The following is an 18,628-nucleotide window of genomic DNA, read 5'->3' as shown; positions in this document are numbered from 1 at the left end:
CAGGAGCACAAAGTGGGGTGAAATTCCTGTGTGCTGTGCACAGGAATCCGAGCCTTCGCAGGGCTTTATTTAATTTATGTTTATTCATAGATTTGCTTACTTGTTACCCCTTCCCCATCCCATCTCACTGCTTCCTTCTTGGGAGAATCAGAGTGTTAACAGTCCTTTTTTTCCCCTAAGAAACATAACAGACAACATTCTGTCCAGTCTGGCCTTTCTTTTTAAATAAGGAAAAAAGCTCTTTTAAGGTTTTCTTTTACGTTATTCAGTGATGTTTACAATTGTTCTCATATAGGTCCTGCATAACTCTTAATAAGTTTACTTTTAGGTATTTTACATTTTGTGGGTATTTAAAAGAACATATTTCCCATTACGTTTTAAATGTAGTGCACAGGAAAGCAAATTATTTTTATGTATCCCTTTGATACCTGGTAAGCCAACTACATTTTCTTACTGGTTCTAATCATTTCTCAGTATTACTCTTGAGTCTTTTAGGTGGGTAATCATGTCAGCTCCTAATAACAAAAGTATGAAAAGGAAGGAACCAACATTGTTTTTTATAGAGGTATGGTTTGGCTTGGTTTTGAACTTCATAGGAAGTATCTGTCTTCTGGGACTGGCTTTTTCACTCAACGATACGGGTACTAAGATTCATTCATGATACGGGGTGAAACTGGTTCATTTGCCTGCACTACTGAACGATGTGCCACTGTGTGAGTGAATCCTCTGTAATTTATTTCCCCATTCTCTTGTCCATGGGCATTTGGGTTATTCTCTAGATTTTTGCTGTTCAGAACAGTGCAGCTTTGAATGTTCTCGTTTCTGTCTCTTGGAGCACATGCCCAAGTTTCTCTTGATTTTAAGCCTAGAGGGGGATCTGCTGGGCCTCGGCTTTATAAGATAAGGCCAGATTGTTTTCCCCAGAGGTTGTAGGGAGTTGCACTCTGACTAACAACACACTGGAGATTCCGTGGCGCCACCTCTTCTCCAGCACTTGGTGCTGTCAGACTCGTTAATTTTTGCCCGTCAAACGGTATAAAATAGCATCTTATTGGGGCCTTCATTTGCATTTCCCTTATCACCAATGAGCTTGTGCATCCCTTACGTGTTCATTGGACAACTGTGTTTTCTTCTTCTGTAAAAAGGCCTGTTCACGTCTTTCATCTATTTTTCTGTTGGATTACTTGTTTTCTGTTTTTTCCCATGGATTTCCAAGAGTCCTTTATGTGTTTTTGATGTTTATCCATTGCGGGTTGTACGTGGCAGACGTCAGACGTCTCACATCTCCTCCAGTTTGTGGCTTGCATTTCACTTTCTCAAAGGTGTCTCCACTTCTCTCTTCCCTCCCACGCTTGGGCCTGGGACGCTAGTGCGCGTGTGTGTGGATGGGGGGCGGGGGTCGTGCCCCTCAGAACGCCGTGCAGAGCAACCCCACCGCCCCTCCTGTTCCTTGGGGCTTTAAGGGACCCTCATCTCCCTCCCAGATTTGGCTGAGGCGGCCTGGATGGGAAGCCCCTGTCTGGTCTGCTTGGGGTGGGCACGCTGCAGCTGGGAGGGCCTCGCTGCGATGGTGCCCCCCCTCCCAGGAGTTATTTATCACTTCCGGCTCCTCACCTGGGGGCCAGGCGCCTCTCTGCTCCGCTGGGCAGCAGCCCGCGGCAGCTCGGGCGCTCCCTGGGGGCGGGCGGCCTCGGGGGAGGGGCGCTCCGGGCCGGCCCCTCCGGAGGCGGAGGCGGGGGCCAGGCCTGCGGCGGGGGCTGGGATGGGGGGGCGGAAGCTGCCCGAGCAGATAAGGGCCGAGGTCGGTCCTGCGGTGAGACTGTGCGGGACGCTGCCTCCGCCGAGCCCGCCCCCGCACCCTCTGGTCCCAGCTCCCCGAGCCACGGTCGGCGCAGCGGCCCCCTCCCTGCAACCCCAGGCTCGGCATCCTGGGCGTTGATCCCAGAGAGCAGTGAGAGTTGGTGCTCCGGCCTGCTCGTTCCGTTCCAAACCTCAGTCATCGCAGCTGGAACATGGGGGTAGGAGTCTCCAGTTACCCCCCAGGGCCGTTAGGGATGGAACAGGTGCAGGCTGGTGAAATCCCTCTGTAGATTTGGGCCTTTTGTAAAGGATGGGTACCCTGAGTTCCTCGCATTGCCCCTGCTGTACCCGCTGACTCTCCAGGCTTCATCCCCGTTGTATAGATGGGAAATTGGGGGACTTGCCTTAAGTCACAGAGCCAGCCAGCAGGAAGCAAGTGGGGAGGGGAATGGAACTCCACAATCTGGGGGCCCTCTTTAAGAAAAAGGTTACAAAATCACAAATACAAATTTGCAGAGGCCTCTCCCAGGGCCTTGGAAGAGGCCCAAGTAAGTGAGAAGCGCAAGTCCAACTTCTTGGTTTCCCGGCCTCACCCTGCAGACCCCCTGGAAGGGCTTACACCCCTCCTCCAGGAGATGGTCAGACACCAACATAGTGGCAGGGTAGGTTCAAGATAGTACAGCAGGGGCCTGGAGGAGTCCGCACTGCAGCTGGGCTCAACCCCTTGCATATGCCTAGGCAGCCCTCTGGCCAGCCCAACCCAACACCAAGAGCAGTCAGGCATTTTGGGACTGCGCCACCGCTGGGCAGGGCCAAGCCCTTGACCACCAGCCAGTCAAAGTTTACTTGCCACTCAGGGCCTCTGACCCTGTGGGCTGACAGTGGTAGGGAAACTTCCTAGGAAAAAAGGAAGGGGGAGCCTGCCCGAGGCAGTGTAAGTGCATCTGACTTGGAGTCACACGGGACTGAGGTTTAAGCCACTGCAAGGCCATGTGACCTTGGGAAGACTCCTTCATTTCAGTTTCTTCATCTGTAAAATGGGAGTAATAATAGTACCTACTTGTCAGCGCTGTAATGAGGCTTAAATGAGGCCATGCGTGATGAAGCTTGGCTTTTAGAAGCAAATTTCCCTTCTGTGAAATCTCCAGGTCAGGAGAGGATTAAGTCCCTTACCCAGGGGGTGGTCTCTTGATTGCAAAGTTGAGATTTAAACCCATGAATGTCTGGCAGCAATGCCCTGGTTCTAACCGTCAGGGACACTGCCCCCTTGGACCTGTCTCCCCCGGGAGTTAAGTGCCACTGCTAGGTGTGCATGTCCAGGGCGGGGAGCCAAGGGGAGCATTTGATTCAGGGGGTTGCTCACCTTTCTGGATTTTATAATCTCTTTGCTCTCATGGGCACCTGAGGCTGGAATTTTTCTAACTCTGGCATCCTACAACCTGGACCAGGAGAAGCAGGAGACTCTGATGATGGAGACAGGGCAGGGGAGCTGGGAATAGGCCATGACCATGAGCCTGGGCAGCAGTGGCACCCCAAAGGACTCAAAGTCTTCTTCCAAACAAAGAGGCGCTGCTTTGCCTCATGGTTTGCATAGGATTTCTCCTGGGTTGGTGGACAAGAGAACTGAGTTCTCAGCTCAGAGCTGCCCCTCTCTAGCCAGCTGACCCCACACCAGTCACTCCTCCCCTCTGAGCCTCGGTTTCCTCGTCTGTGAAATGGGGATAAGAATACCTGCAGCTGCGAGGATTACAATATGTTGTGTACGTAGAGTGCCTAGTAAATGTTACTAGTTGTTAAAACAGGCAGTCTGAGGATGGAAGAGGGTGTCTTGGGAGGGCAGGAAGTATGCAAGCAGAAGTGGGGAGTCCTGCCAGGGCAGGAGTTTGGGCTTCTAAGGTCTCCGTCTCACAGATGGAGTGCCTTGGGGTAGGGCTGGGAACCCCAGCGCCGGTACTCTCCCAGATCAGGACAGGTCAGAGTGAGGTCAGGGGCTCTGGGGGTGCAGAGAAGAGCAGGGAGCAAAGGTTCTCAAGCAGGTGAAAGGGAAAGGAGGGAGGAAGTGGGGGCTTCTGGGAGGAGACTGGAGTGGCGGTCGCTGTGTGATGCCGGCCACACAATCACCCCGAGGCCCCGTTCCGTGACCTCCTTGGTCCCTCATTGCAGACTTTCAAATTAGGCATTTCCCACATGGGGAAACCGAGGCTCAGAGAGGTGAGATCACTTGCCCAGGGTCACACACTGCAGGCTCCCCAATCTGTCTGGCTCTGCAGCCTGGACTCCAACAGTCACAGCCACTTTCTTAGTACATCTGCCTGACAAGGTTGTGAATGAAGCAGCGTGATCTCAGAGGCTCAAAGGGATCCCAGACCCTGCCGCTGTTTCCCAGGAGCCCCAAGCTCTAGGCTGGCAGCTGTGCAGGAGACATCACCAGGAGACCCGGGACAGGGGCCCAGGAGGATTTGCTCACGGTGAGAGCAGAGACCCCTGGAGTAAGGGAGCAAGCATGCCATCTCAGGAGGGTTCAAGTAGAGGCACCCTGTGTCTCCCCAGCAGCTGGGAATCTGGAGGCATGACTCATAATGGGGCCAAAGCTAGCCAAAATATTTCTGAAATTCCTTCTTTTTATCTTAAAAATTCATACAGATTTGTACCCTTTTAAATATGTGGGCTTCCCCCTCCCCTTTTCTTAAAATAAGTTTCCACTCTCAGTCTCTATCTGAGTGGACACTCCAGGAAGACGTGGTGCCTCCACTGGCTGTGTGTATCTGTTGCCTGCACCGTGGACCCCATGCCCTGGGCCTCTGGTTTGGTTTGCGAAAGTGCGGGGACAGAGTTGAGGTCAAGGCCCTGCCTGTTTTCGGTCTAGGGCCCTCCCCACCTCTGCTCCACGCTCCTGCCTCTTGCTTTGGCTCTCCCATCTCCTCTCACAGAGGTTTGTCCATCCCAGTCCAACTCTCCCACTGGGTGTTCTCAGAATGTCTCACCCCCCTCTTCATGCCCTGAGGGTCCTTGTCCGGAGGGACACTACCCGTCTTCAGCCCTCTCTGCTGGCCAGTCTGACCCTTCACCTCCCCAGAGGAGTACTCAACTTGGGGAAGTTCCATGCCCATTTGGAAGAAACGGAGGTGCAGAGCTGAGAGATGCTGGACCTCCAGGATGCACAATGAGAAGGGCTGTTGGATGCCCACGGGGATCTCTGGGCAGGTGGGGTGCCTCAGCCTGGGGAGAGGGCACCAGATCTGGGCCCTAGCCAGCGATGCAGGGGGGAGGAGGGAAGGCCATGGGGTGCCGGGGGCTGCCGCCTGTCAGGTCCCTGTGCCCAGGGTAGGGAAGTTTCTTATTTCTCCTGCTCCGACTTCCCCCTTTGATTTATTATAGCCATGAAATGCTCTACTCTCTTCTCTTTTCCTTGCTGTCCCCGGGGCTGGAGGAGCACAGGCCTCCCAGTCACGGGGCCTTGGCCTTGTTGGACTCCCATCTCCTTCCAAAGGTTGAGCCTGGGGGGCCCAGAAGTGAGAGGTGAGTCAGGGCAGGCAGGGTGGGACGAGGAGGGGCCCCGACCCCCCAAAGGCTAGCCTGGGCAGGACCGCAGGGGCCGGCACAGTCTCGGTTGGGAAGGGCTGGGGCCGGGCAGAGGCTGTGGCAGGTGTGGACTTGACAGCAGACAGCTCCCTGGGGTTGTAGAGGTGGCAGGCTCTGGGCCAATGGCCTCTCAAGTCCTGGCAGGTCTGAGGGCTGCGCACAGAGTCCTCGAATGCTACCCACCAGGTCAGAGAAATGGCTTCTCTGCAACCCCTGACGCCATCTTCGGATTTAATGGTGGCCAGAGCAGGCCTGGCCCAGGTGCGTCTGGGGATGGGGCTGAGAACCCAAAGGAAGGCTTGAGGCCCCCGTGCCCAGACCTGGGGCTCCTCAAGACCACCGCTGGACCTCACCCCGTGGCCTAGTCCAGGCAGGTGAGGGCTGGAGTCTGCCTGTCCGGCCCCTTGGCGGACCTGGCGGCCAGAGCGTTCCTGGCCACTGCTGTGCAGCGCCTGTGGTAACGGGGCTGTTGGCGTTTTGCAATGGCCGGGGGTGGGGAGGCTGCACACACATGCTTCCTGTGGTGACTGGGCGCTTCCTGTTTTCTCAGGCGCCGGACTTGCTACTGCCGATGTGGAAACAGGGGCAGCTGCAGCTCGGGTGGCTCCAGGTCGGGCGCCCCGACCCTGCCCAGAGGGGCCTAAGTGGGCCCATCACCCCAGGCCCCGACCCAGGGCAGTGGATGGCCCGAGTTAACCCCCCACTACAGGCCCCCATCCTTCCTGTCCCCAGCAGCTTCCGCCAAGAGGAAGGGGCCAGGCAGGGCTATCACTCAAGGCTGAGCAGGTGGTCCAGGAGGTCAGAGGTCCAAGGGTGGGAGCTCTGGTCTCAGCTCTGTCCTTTGCTCACTGAGTGCCTTTGGCCATCCCTGACCTGATCCAGACCTTGATTTCCTGTTTTTTGTGGTGATCATGGCACCCATCATCTAAAATCCCTCACCCATTTCTGCCCCAGTTCTGACCTCCCTTGATTTTTCCATCCCAACAGCCTCAGCTTTGGGGACAGGGTGAGCACTGAGGCTGGGACCCTCAGAGGGGGGCTTGGCATAGGTCTTGACAGAGAGGGGCTTGGAGAGACTGGGGAGAGGGAAAGGCACGCCAGGTGGGGGAACCAGACTTAGAAGAAGGCATGGAGGTGGGAAGGCTGGGACTGGGTTTGGGAGATGGGGTGTTGATGGGACAGACGGAGAGTGGTAGGCGACAAGGTTGATCTGGAAGGATTCAAAGCAGGATAAAAATTTTAGGATCCTCTTTATTCCTGAAAACGTTAGGAAAGTGTCTGATACCCCCTCACATTCTTCCTCAGAAGAAAGGCAATGGGGGCGGGGGGCAGGGCCAGCCCTTCCCATCTATTCACCAAGGAGATGGGTGCCCATGTGCCGTGGTGCAAGGGCCTCAGGAGGGATCTGAACCTTTCTCCAGGTGTCAGGTGCCTGGAGTTCCACCATCAGGGCCAGGCCTTAGGATTTGGCATTGCCCTGTTCCCGAACATGTTTTGTTTTGTTTTTAAGCTGCTATTGCAAGAAGGGGAGGGGAGATGACTTGGCTTCTTGTTGAGTTTGTGGACAGCATCTGACCTCTGGAAGAAGAGTTTCTTCGCAGGAAGGCCAAGGCCTGAGCCCCCTGGGGACTGACCAGTCCACGGACCCAGTTCAGCCACACGCTTGGCCCAGGAGCTTCTGAGGTGCCCACTTCACAAGTGGCTCCTCCTAAATCTCTAGGCCTACCCATCATGGACAGCCAAGGGCTGGTTCCAGCCAAAGAGGCCTTGAGGATCCCAAGACCCTGAGGCCCAGCCTGAGGGGCCATCAGGCCAGCCTGGCCCCCACCATCCTGTCCCCTGCCTTGGCGCCTTGGGTCAGCCTAAGTGCTGAGTTGGCGGCTCAGCAGCTGCTTCTGCCCACGGAGGCCCAGTTATAAATAAGCCCAATGTGGCCAAGTCATCAAGTTCTGTCCCAGCTGCATTACCTCAGTGACCACAGGTTGGGGCTGCCCAGAACCAGGCCCACCAGAACCTGCCTGCCCAGGCCAAAGGCTGGGCCAGCCTTGATGCCTGCAGGGGTCCTCAAATCCAGGGTTGGGGTGTCTGCAGCTACTCAGACCTGGACCGCCCTGGACACAGGCCACAGAAGGGGCAGGGCCCATCCCGCCTGCCCGGAGCCAGCTGCTATTTACAAACCGAAACCGGGAGAAGTGAAGCGGCTGCGGCCAAAGTGGCTCCAGGCCCCCAGCCCCCAGTCCCGCTCCATCCCCGGCAGGCCCATCCCCCTTCCTCATGGCTTCCTCTTTCCTTCCCCACACAGCTCCCCGACCTCCCACTGCCCGGCCAGGTCTCTCTGGACAACCTGCCAATACTTCATGGTGACCCCCGGCCCCATGGCCACTTGCCTGGGGGGGATCCCCTTCTGCTACTCACCCCCAAGACCCCATCAGTCTGGGCTCCTTGGAGCAGCCTCCTCCCACCCGGGCCCAGCCCACCGTGGCCTGCCCAAAGCACATTCCCACAGTTCTCAGTTCCCCTTCGTGGCTGGAAAAGCTCCAGCACCAATGGCCACCATGGTGCTGCCCGGCCCTGCCTGAGGGTAGCTTCTCCAGGGGACCTTGACCTTCAAGGGGGGCGCCAAGTAATCTGGGGAGCTGTGGTGGAACTTGGGGCATCTGGGGCCTTAAGGGAGCATGTTTCTGGGCAGGAGGCCCCAGCCATCACTCTCTTTGAGTTCGGTTTCAGCCCAATCATCTGGCTGGCGTGGGTCACAGGCCCTTGTGCAGGTCAGAATTGAGCTGGGACAGTCGGACACTGGGCCCGAGACCACGGCACACGCTGCTTAGGAAGTGGCAGGCAGGATGGTGCCGTAGCAGGGGCCTGTTCCAGGGAGAGACAACAGACAACATAAGTAATACTCACTTCTAATAATAGACGAACTCCCTCACTATGGTGCAGAGGATGTCAGTTCTTTCTGTCCCCCGAACAAGCCTGTTCCATTATCTCCATCATAAATGGACATGGGCTCACAGGGTAAGTCACGTGTCCCAGGCTACACAGCTAGAAAGTGTCTGGACTGAGATTCAAGATTTCCTGACATCCAGTCCCCTTCTGTCTCCGTCTGACTGCCCCTTGCTCCATCTTGTCCCTCAGTCTCCTGCCCGGGAGGACAGGAGTTTCCCAGCGCTGTGACAAGGCAGGAGCGGGGCTGGCCCGAAGCTTGAGGGGGAAGCAGGCCTTGGACAGCAGAGTTACCAGATGGGGTTCGTCAGTGCCCAGTACCGCCTTCCCTGCCCCATTCCTTGCCTCCCACTAAGTCCCAGCTGAGGCAGAGCCCTAGCCCCCCTCAGCCACAGTCAGCTGGCTGCCTTTCACCTAACTTCTCTGAGCCTCAGAATCCTCTTCTGTGAATTGTCATTCCACAAACACAGAGCACCTACTCGATGCCAGCCCTAGGCTGGGTGCAAGCAATCTCTAGAACTAGGGCATGGCCCCTGTTCACAGTCTTGTGGAGAAGGCAGATGAGTTACAAGATCCTGAGTACTCCAAGAGGGAAACTGCAGCTGTGAGACACCAAGAACAAGTGATGAGTGCTTCCTGGGATGAGGAGGGTACCATTGGGGTGATAGGAAACAGTTCCCCAACAAAAGCCGGGGGACTGGCTCTCCATGCTGAGTCACAGCCCTGTGCCTTGGCTCTGGTAGTTACCACGGTCCAAGTCAAGTGCCCTTCCTCCCTCTGGGCCCGGTAAGCTCCTATCCATCTGTCAGGACCCATGGACACACCACAGCATGACCAGGCCTGGCCTGGCCTGATGGCTCCCCACCTCCCTCTTCCCACGCAGGACCTGAGCACACCCGGAGGTCAGGCCTCCTCAGTCACTATGCCCTCACCAGCCCCACCCAGGCAGGCATCTGCTCCCGGGCTCAAGCCCCCACCGTCCTCTGCTCCGAAAAGCACCGTTTCCCTTTTCTGGGTGACCACACGCCATACACAGGGAATTTCCATCTCAGCCTGTGGAGCCTCTGATTCACTCAGGCTCCTCAGGACTCCTTCCGGGTCCGTGCCTCCTACTTCTGCACCTTGGGCTGCCCCTCACACCCACCCGGGACCCCTAGGCAGCTTCAAACTAATCTTGGCCTCCACAACCTGGAAATCAAGTCAGCCCCTCACTCACTGGCCCCCTCAGGGCCCTCCCACTGCCATCCTATGCACAGAGACCCCTGCTCCTGGCACACACGCTGGGGCAGCTTTGGGCTGAGAGCACAGGCTTTGGAGTAAGATAAGCCCGGTCCAACCCTGATTTTGGCCCTTTCTGCTTTGTGACCTGGAGCAGTTTAAATATATGCTCTGAGCCCTATTTCTCATCTATAAAATTGAGGTGATTCCTGTCCCATAGCTTTGTTGTAAAGATCCAGTGTGCTGGGCCCATGATGGGAGCTCAATAAGGATTACTTTTCCTTCTTTGAAAAGGCCCCCTCATCCTATCACAAGGTCCCTACTCCAGACCTGGGCCCCCTTTCTCTGGCTGGCTTTCCCCTCCCGAGAGCTGGTTGCTCAGGCAGGGAGAAGGAGAGAAGTATGGGCAGAGCAAAGGAGGGCGAGATGCTGCTGTCTCAAGGCTCTCCTCCGCCAGCTTCTCGACTCCTCACATTTCTCAGTTTTTCCAAGGAGGCTTTGGAGAGGCCAGGAGGCAGGAGCTCCAAGGAGCTGAGGGCTGCAGAGCTCCTGAGCTCTCGGGGACAGGGTCGAGCCTTCCTCCTCCCGAGGGATGCCGGGTGTGCACGTCACACACGAACATCTCACATGTGGGCTCCTCTAATTCTTACGGCCCGGTGAGGTGCATCCTGTTATTGCCCCCATTTTACAGATGAGGACACCGAGGCTCTGAGAAGTGACTTGCCCTCAGCCACGCAGCAAACAAAGGGCAGGGGTAGGATCCGAATCAAGGTCTCTGGAGCCATACTCCTAAACTCCACAAGGCTCAGCAAGCATTTGTGGAGGCCGATGAGGGAAACATGGAGTAACTGAAACCCTACTGTATACAAAGGGAAGGCTCACACAGATTGTCTCTTCCTGCCCTCTGTACAATGCTGCGGTCTGGGTCTTGTTGGCCCCTCTACAGAACTGAGGCATCTGAGCTTCGGGGAGGGGAAGGAGCTTGCCCAGAGGCCACACAGCCAATCGTAAGGAAGGATCCAGGGGTACCTAGATAGAAGAGGACGGTGTCAGGGGCTTCACAGAAGAGGGGGCCTGGAGGGGGAAAGTGGCTCCTGTCCTCAGTGAGTGAGCCGGGAGTGGGGGGGTGATGCCCGTGGTGAACAGGAGGAAGTCGCTGTGGGTGGCGGTGGGTTTGAGGTGCCGGAGGCTGAGTGATGTGGCCAGGAGGTGAGCTCCCCGTCTGCAGGTCTGGTCAGCAGGAGACAAGGGCCTGGTGCGGGGGGGCGGCAATGGGATTCGGGGCACGCAGGAGGTCAGGCCGTTCTAGAAATCTGTGCCTACTGGCCACTGGGGCTGGGGAGCAGGGGGCAGGAGCTGGCGCAGAGTGCAAGGAGGGACTCAGCAAGGCTGGGGAGAGATGGAGGTGATCAGGGAAGGGAGGATCTGGGGGGACAGCCTGAAGGAGGCGAGCCGTCAAAAATGGAGGGAGGTCTTAGGGTGTGGGAGTGGGTGGGACTGTGAGCAAAGGCCGTGAGACATTGAGAAAGAGGTTCTGGGAATGTTGAGTAGTGTCTTCTGGCTGGAGGTGGGGGTGGGGCTGGTCCACTTGGGGTGGCAGAGGGTGGAAATGCTGGCCGGACTCCTGGGTGCTGGGGGCTCCAGCACAGCCCTCAGAGCTTTGGACTTCAGCCTGTGAACAAGCCAGAGCCAAGGGCAATTTTTAGGTGGGGAAACACCCATGGGAGAATCTCGAGATAGAGGCAGCAGCGGAAGCCCATGTCCCAGGGCCACTCAGAGTGGCAGTTACCTCCCACCCCCTGGCCAGCTGTGTGTGTTCTTGGGCAGCCCCCTCTCCAGCTGAGTCACGTGACACTTGCCATTAAAATGGCACTGATGGTAAATTCACAGGGTCATGGGAGGTGGGGTGAGTTAATGCTGGTTGACTGCATCACCTCAGCCGATGCTGGGCCTTTCGCCTTGCCTCGTCCTGGCTCGCGGCACTTGGTGAGAGCCTGCGGTGGATACCACCGGGGTCTCCAGCAGACCTGGTTTAAGCCTCGCCTGTCCCTCGATTGGCTGAATCATGGGCCCCTTCCGATCCTCGGTTTCCTCAACTGTACCACAGGGATGATAACGGCCCCAACTTCAGATCTGAATAAGAAAATGAACTCTGCAGTGGTGGTCCTGTTTTCCCGGAATCAAAACCAAATTCCACACAACACACAACATCCCCCAGCGCCCTACCTGACCAGACCCTCACCTCCCTCACCTCCTACCACTGGCTCTTTTCACACTGGCCCCTTGCTGGTCCCCCTGCCTGGAGCTCTTCTCCCAGGTGTCTGCTTGGCTGGCTCCTTCACTTGTTCCCAGGGTTTGTTCAGGTGTCCCCTTCTCCGTGAGGCCTGCCCTTCCCACCCTCTTCACTCTGCACACGGCCCCCCCTTCCCCAGCTGGGTCATCCTCTTTCGTATAGCATTTGCTGCCTTCTCACCTACTCTGCATATCCCCTGCCTTCCCTGCTCCAGAACAAGCCCCAGGAGGACAGGGATTTTTGTCTGTTTTGTCACCTGGCCCGTAGAGGCCCTGAGCAAATATTTGTTGGATGTCCTAATGCACTAAAGAGCCAGCACTCTGACCAGAGCTTGAGGAGCTCGGAGGGGCCCAAGGAGCCTCTCCCAGTGTCTCAACTGTGAGAGGAAGTTGCAAGACGGCCATTTCTGTACACGGGCTCAGCTTTTTTTGGTCAACTTGCCCAGCTCGTGCTCTGAGGCCTGAGTTTTCCCACATGCCCCGTCAAGCCCCATGGGGACCGGTGGCTAGGAAGCGGGGGTGAGGGGAATGCTGTTCCCTCCTTTTAGAGCTCTTTGGGCTGAGGTTGAGGGGTCTGTGTGTTGAGGGGTCATGTCCCCCAGGTGGACACAGCTTCGAGGACACAGTGCCCATGTTTCCTGTTGCCCATCTACCCTGTGACTGCAATAGCAGCCAGCCTACCCCATCAGCCACCCAGCCCAGCGGGGGCAAAGGGCACCTGGTGCTCCACCACCCAGGCCTGCCTGACCTCCCTGTCACTCTGCAGGGCCAGCCCTACATGGTCACCCACTCGTCCAGTGGGGTGGGGAACAACACTGTCACGTGCTGCTGGTAGGAGGGTAAAGTCGATACAACTTTTATCCAGGGCAACGTGACAATATCTCTATATTTATCTACCTATCTACTTAAAAGTTTCAAATGCCGTACAGGACTTCCCTGGTGGCACAGTGGTTAAGAATCCGCCTGTCAGTGCGGGGGACATGGGTTCGAGCCCTGGTCCGGGAAGATCCCACATGCCACGGAGCAGCTAAGCCCGTGCACCACAACTACTGAGCCTGCGAGCCACAACTACTGAAGCCCATGCGCCTAGAGCCCGTGCTCGGCAACAGGAGAAGCCACCGCCATGAGAAGCCCGTGCACCGGAACGAAGAATAGCCCCTGCTCGCCGAAACTAGAGAAAGCCTGGGTGCAGCAATGAAGACCCAGTGCAGCCAAAAATAAATAAATAAAAATTTTAAAATGCAGTATACAAAACGAATACAGTATTATATGCCATTTATACCTCAATTTTTAAAAATATGTCTCCTTTGACATTAAAAGAGGTGAGTCAAAAATTTCTGTGACCCGGCTCAGCCAAATAAATAAATAAATAATTTTAAAAATTCTGTGTATACTTCAATAAAAAAATTAAAAATTTTAAATTAAAAAAGTTTCCTGCACCTACATTAGAGCATCTAAATAATTATCTGGTCTCTTTCCCAATGAGTTAAGATCGAAAGCTATGCCATTTTCTTTTTTTTTTTTCTCTGTGTATTTGTGCTTTTTTTGAATTTTATTTATTTATTTTTTATACAGCACGTTCTTATTAGTTATCTATTTTATACATACTGGTGTATATATGTCAATCCCAATCTCCCAATTCATCCGCCATTCTCCATATTACTTATAATTGAAGAACTTTTTATCTCTATTTTAGGTAACTTCTGATCCTATTTATTAGTGTCTACAGGGAGGTGCACAGGGGTTTTTGACTCAGCCTGCATTTGGTTGTGGTGATTTTCTTTTCACTATCACTCTCTTAATAGTCAAAATTAGACTTGGAAAATTAAATATAGAGAAATAATTTATAGCATTTTACTTTCTTTCCCTTTGAACATTTACTTCTGCAGAAGTAGGACTTTCTCCTACATAGTTTTCATTTAAGGCAGAAATATATATTTTGTTCTTTACTGTTGAAGGATGTTTTTTAGAAGCAAGCAAACGTGAAAGCATGAGAACCGCCACCTGGAGCCAGCACTACAGTCCATCCAGCCCAGCAAACGACCTTTAACTCAAATCTTCCCCCAACTATTCCAGTGGACACTCCCCTCTAGTGTCCCTGGAAAAAAAAAAAAAACACAAAACCACTGCCCTTTGACCCAGTATTTCAACTTTGGGGAATTTATCCTAGACATACACTTGCATATGTGTAAGTTAACAAATTTTATCTATTGCAGTATTATTTGTAATGGCAAAAGACTAGAAACAACCTGAATGTCCATCAGTAAGAGACTGGTTAAGTAACTTTTTAAACAATGGAATACTATACAGCAATGAAAACAGACTGTGGCTACATGCAACAACATAGTGAGAAAGAAGAAGTGGGATACAAAAGAACATTCACACTATGATTCTCTTTGTATAAAGATTCAAATCTGTTAAGGTAAAAACTAAACTATATTGTTAGAGGTGTTTACATAAGTTGGAAAACTATAAAGAAAATGAGGACATAATTACTGAAAAAGTTAAGATAGTGTTACTTCTAGAGAGAGGGAAGGGATTTGGGGGATACTTCTGTAGTGCTGACAACGTTTTATTTTTTGACCTGGTTGGTGGTTACATAAGTGTTCACTTTATAATTATTTTTTAAACTGTACATAAGTGGTTCATGCAGTCTTTTGTATGAATGAGGTCTCTCATGATGTTAAACTATCACAGTCCATCCAAACAGTGGAATACTACATAGTCATTAAAAAGAACAAAACAGCTCTATATGCATGGACATGGGATGGATTTAAGGGGAAAAAACAACCAAAGTGAAGTGCAATGTGTTTAGTATGCTACTTTCTGGGTGAAATTTAAAAAAGACTATATCTGCCTCTATGTCTTTGTCTGCTTAGACTATCTCTAGAAAAATACCCAAGAATCAGGTAACAGGGAACTGGACAGTTGTTTCCCTTTTTGTACCTTATGGATTTCATACCATGTGTATATATTACCTATTCAAAAAATAAAGTAACTTAAAAAACTGTTTCACTTCTCATTCCCTGGAACACCGAAGATTTTTGGTCTGAAACCAATTTCTTGCCCACAAGAAATGCGGACCACAAGCCAACTTGATGCTCTTGGGGACCTCCAGCAAGTTGGGGACCCTCTCTGGTCCCGTTTCCTCTGCTGCAGAAGGAGGCCAGGCCTGTGCTCCCCTGAGGTCCTGTCGCTACCCAGTCCCTGCTGTCCTGTCTCCTCTCTCCCTCCCTTATCCTCCCCTCCCACCTCCCCCGCCCCATTCGCTCTTTCATTGCCTCATTTCTCTCTACTCCCTTCTTTGACTCTTTCTCCTTTTATTTTCCTTTCTATTCCTCTCCGGTTCTGGCTACCTTTCCCCTCTCTGCCCTTCCTTGCTCTCCCCATACTTGGCTTCTCTTCCTCTGCCTCTTTCCCCTGCCCTAGGATCCAGCCCTTCCTAGAGCCCCAGAAAGCAGGTTCATGCCCCAGCTCTCCACTCACAGGTTGTGTGACCCTGGGCGAGTCACTGACCTCTTGGGCCTCAGTGTAACAGATGGTTGTCCTGGTTACGTGAGACCACAAGGGTGGAAGCACTCAGCACAGTGCTGGGCACTCAGAAAACAATTTCCCCCCCTTTTAAAAATTTTTTTAATTTTTAAAATGTTTTATTTTTGGCTGTGTTGGGGTCTTCGTTGCTGCGTGTGGGTTTTCTCTAGTTGTGGTGAGCAGGGGTTACTCTTCATTGCGGTGTGCAGGCTTCTCAATGCAGTGCAGAGCATGGGCTCTAGGTGCGCGGACTTCTAGAGTTGTCGCACGCAGGCTCAGTAGTTGTGGTGCACAGGCCTAGCTGATCTACGGCATGTGGGATCTTCCCGGACCAGGGCTCGAACTCATGTCTCCTGCATTGGCAGGCAGATTCTTAACCACTGTGCCACCAGGGAAGTCCCTGTTGACCCTTTTTAAGGAGCTGTTAGCCCTGGGGCTGTGGATTATCAAACCTTCTCGGCTCTGCTCAGAATTGCTTAGAATCTGGGTCCTACTATTCCAAAGGCTTAGGATAACATCAGGTCCCTAGGAGTTCGAATCTCGGGAAGAGACCTCTGGTGCACTTTGGCAGGAGGGGCAGTGGGAGGAAGGATGGGAAGGACTTGCTGTGTGAATGGACACAGGATGCTGGAGCTGCACAGAAAGTGGGAGTCAGTTCTGCCCATTTCCATAGATTTGGGGTCCTGGGCCTTTTATGGGTTTCCTTACCCAGGCCCCTGGGCTTGGCCAGACTTGGGACAGTGGAATCTCTTTCTTCTCCTGAGGCCCCTTGAGACTTAGGGCTCAGGAACACAGAGCCGACCTGGTCTGCTCCCTGTGTCCACGGAGGGCAGCACCACACTCCCTGCTTATAACCAGCAAAGGCTCCGCAGTCCCCCCTGGATACCCACCGGGCTCTTGGGCTTGGGACTCAAGGCTCTTTGCCTTCCTGCCCTGTCTTGCTTCCGGCCACAAGGTGGGCAGCGCACTGTTCCCTTGTTCTCTCCCAACTCCTTGCCTTTGCTCAGGCTGGTCCCTCAGCCGGACATGCTCTCTCCCTCACACGCTTTCCTACCTGTGGCCCTGACCTGATTAACTGGTCACTAATGCACCTGGCACCTCTTGTGCCCCTGCCTCCCAGAAGGACCATGCCGTCTGCACACATGTGTGTTCTCTCTGCAGGCCTGTGAGCTCCTGGAGGCCCAGGGCATGCTTCCTTCATGTCTGTGTCCCCTTGCCAGGCCAGCACATGGGAAACCCTCAATAAAAAGTTAGTGATTAGGGGCTTCCCTGGTGGCGCAGCAGTTAAGAATCCGCCTGCCGGGCTTCCCTGGTGGCGCAGTGGTTGAGAGTCCGCCTGCCGATGCAGGGGACACGGGTTCGTGCCCCGGTCTGGGAGGATCCCACATGCCGCGGAGCGGCTGGGCCCGTGAGCCATGGCCGCTGAGCCTGCGCGTCCGGAGCCTGTCCTCCGCAACGGGAGAGGCCACAACAGTGAGAGGCCCGCGTAAAGCATAAAAAAAAAAAAAAAAAAAAAAAAAAAAAAAGAATCCGCCTGCCAATGCAGGGGACAGGGGTTTGAGCCCTGGTCCGGGAAGATCCCACATGCCGCGGAGCAACTGAGCCCATGTGCCACAACTACCGAGCCCACGTGTCACAACTACCGAAGCCCACGCACCTAGAGCCCGCGCACAGCAATGAAGACCCAGTGCAGCCAAAAATAAATAAATAAATAAATAAAATTTTAAAAAAAGATTAAATGAATGAATAAGTAGATAAATAAGCATATAAACGAAACAAACCAAGATAAGAATGAATGAATGAAAGAACGAATGAACACATCAAGCAAGACCTGGTTCTCATGCAGTAGAGCCATCCCCACACACAGCCAGTCAGCTGGGACTAGGCCTTCTTTTTCTTTTTTTTTTAAATTAATTTATTTTATCTTTGGTTGTGTTGGGTCTTCGTTGCTGTGCAAGGGCTTTCTCTGGTTGTGGCGAGCGGGGGCTACTCTTCGTTGCAGTGCGCGGGCTTCTCATTGCAGTGGCTTCTCTTGTTGCGGAGCATGGGCTCTAGGCCCATGGGCTTCAGTAGTTGTGGCATGTGGGCTCAGCAGTTGTCACTCGTGGGCTCTAGAGCGCAGGCTCAGTAGTTGTGGCGCACGGGCCTAGTTGCTCTGTGGCATGTGGGATCTTCCCAGACCAGGGCTTGAACCAGTGTCCCCTGCATTGGCAGGCAGATTCTTAACCACTGCGCCACCAGGGAAGTCCCTAGACCTTCTTGATGGGAAAGTGGGGACAGGGATGGAGCTGATGCCAAGTCAGCCTGCCTCTCCCCTCCTCTTGGGGAGGAACCTTGGTCAGGTACCTAGGGAGTCCTGAGGACCAGTGATGTGGACCCCTTGGAGAGTCCCAAGTGTGGATGCAAAAAATCAGTGAAGATGTAGGTGAAATAGATCTAATGGCGAACCCATACCTGTGAATCCCTGGTCTTTGCTGCAAGTAAAGAAACACTTGGGCATCTGGGATTCCACTGACAGGAAGGAGGCTGGCTAGTCTTAGTGGGAAGGGGATATAAAGCAAAGGGTTAGACTACACAGGGGAGGAAACTGAAGGCTCAAGAAGTTCTTCCCCAAGAGAAGAGGACTCACCAGAGATCAATGGATCAAAAAATGTCTCTATTCATCCTTCTGCCCTCCAGACTAGATCAGGAATTCCCTGAAGGCAGGGATCTTGTCCAGTATCTTTCTCTTCTCCCAGCACTCAGCATAAAGCCTGGAACTCAATTAATATTGGCAGGATACATGGATGGATGGATGGATGAATGGATGGATGGATAAGTGGATGGATGGATGGATGGATGGATGGATGAGTGGATGGATGGATGGATGGATGGATGGATGGATGGATGGATGAGTGGATGGATGGATAGGGGGATGAAAAGGACCAATGGATGAACAGATTGATAGCTGAACATCAAGTGGATAAACAGATGGACATGTGGGTGAATAACAGATGGATGGGCTGATATATGAACATATAGATGGCTACTTGGACAAGTAGATAAACAAATGGGTGGGTGGATGACAGACTAACAGATAAATGGATGAATGAATGCACAGTTGGATAAACTGGTAGACAAATGTATGACTGGCTTTGTGGGTGGATAGATGGATCGACAGACAGACAGACGAACAAATGGATGGGAAAATAGATGAATGGATGGACAGACAGGAAAAATTTGTAAACTTGGAAGACTAGATTGATATTAAGGCATTGTTAAG

At 53.3% G+C, this 18,628-nt stretch overlaps 1 long non-coding RNA gene across 1 annotated transcript; it reads left to right on the top strand.

The window, feature by feature from the left end:
* The first annotated feature begins 12,960 nt into the window (after window positions 1–12,960).
* LOC116757630 lies at window positions 12,961–14,843 on the top strand. Its single transcript, XR_004351046.1, has 2 exons — window positions 12,961–13,157; window positions 14,052–14,843. It is a non-coding gene; the product is annotated as an uncharacterized LOC116757630 (long non-coding RNA).
* The last annotated feature ends 3,785 nt before the right edge of the window (window positions 14,844–18,628 follow it).

Source organism: Phocoena sinus, chromosome 8, assembly GCF_008692025.1.
Source record: "Phocoena sinus isolate mPhoSin1 chromosome 8, mPhoSin1.pri, whole genome shotgun sequence".
NCBI lineage: Eukaryota > Metazoa > Chordata > Mammalia > Artiodactyla > Phocoenidae > Phocoena > Phocoena sinus.
The sequence above is the reverse complement of the archived record's forward strand: the minus strand, read 5'-3'. Positions and strand labels throughout refer to the sequence as shown.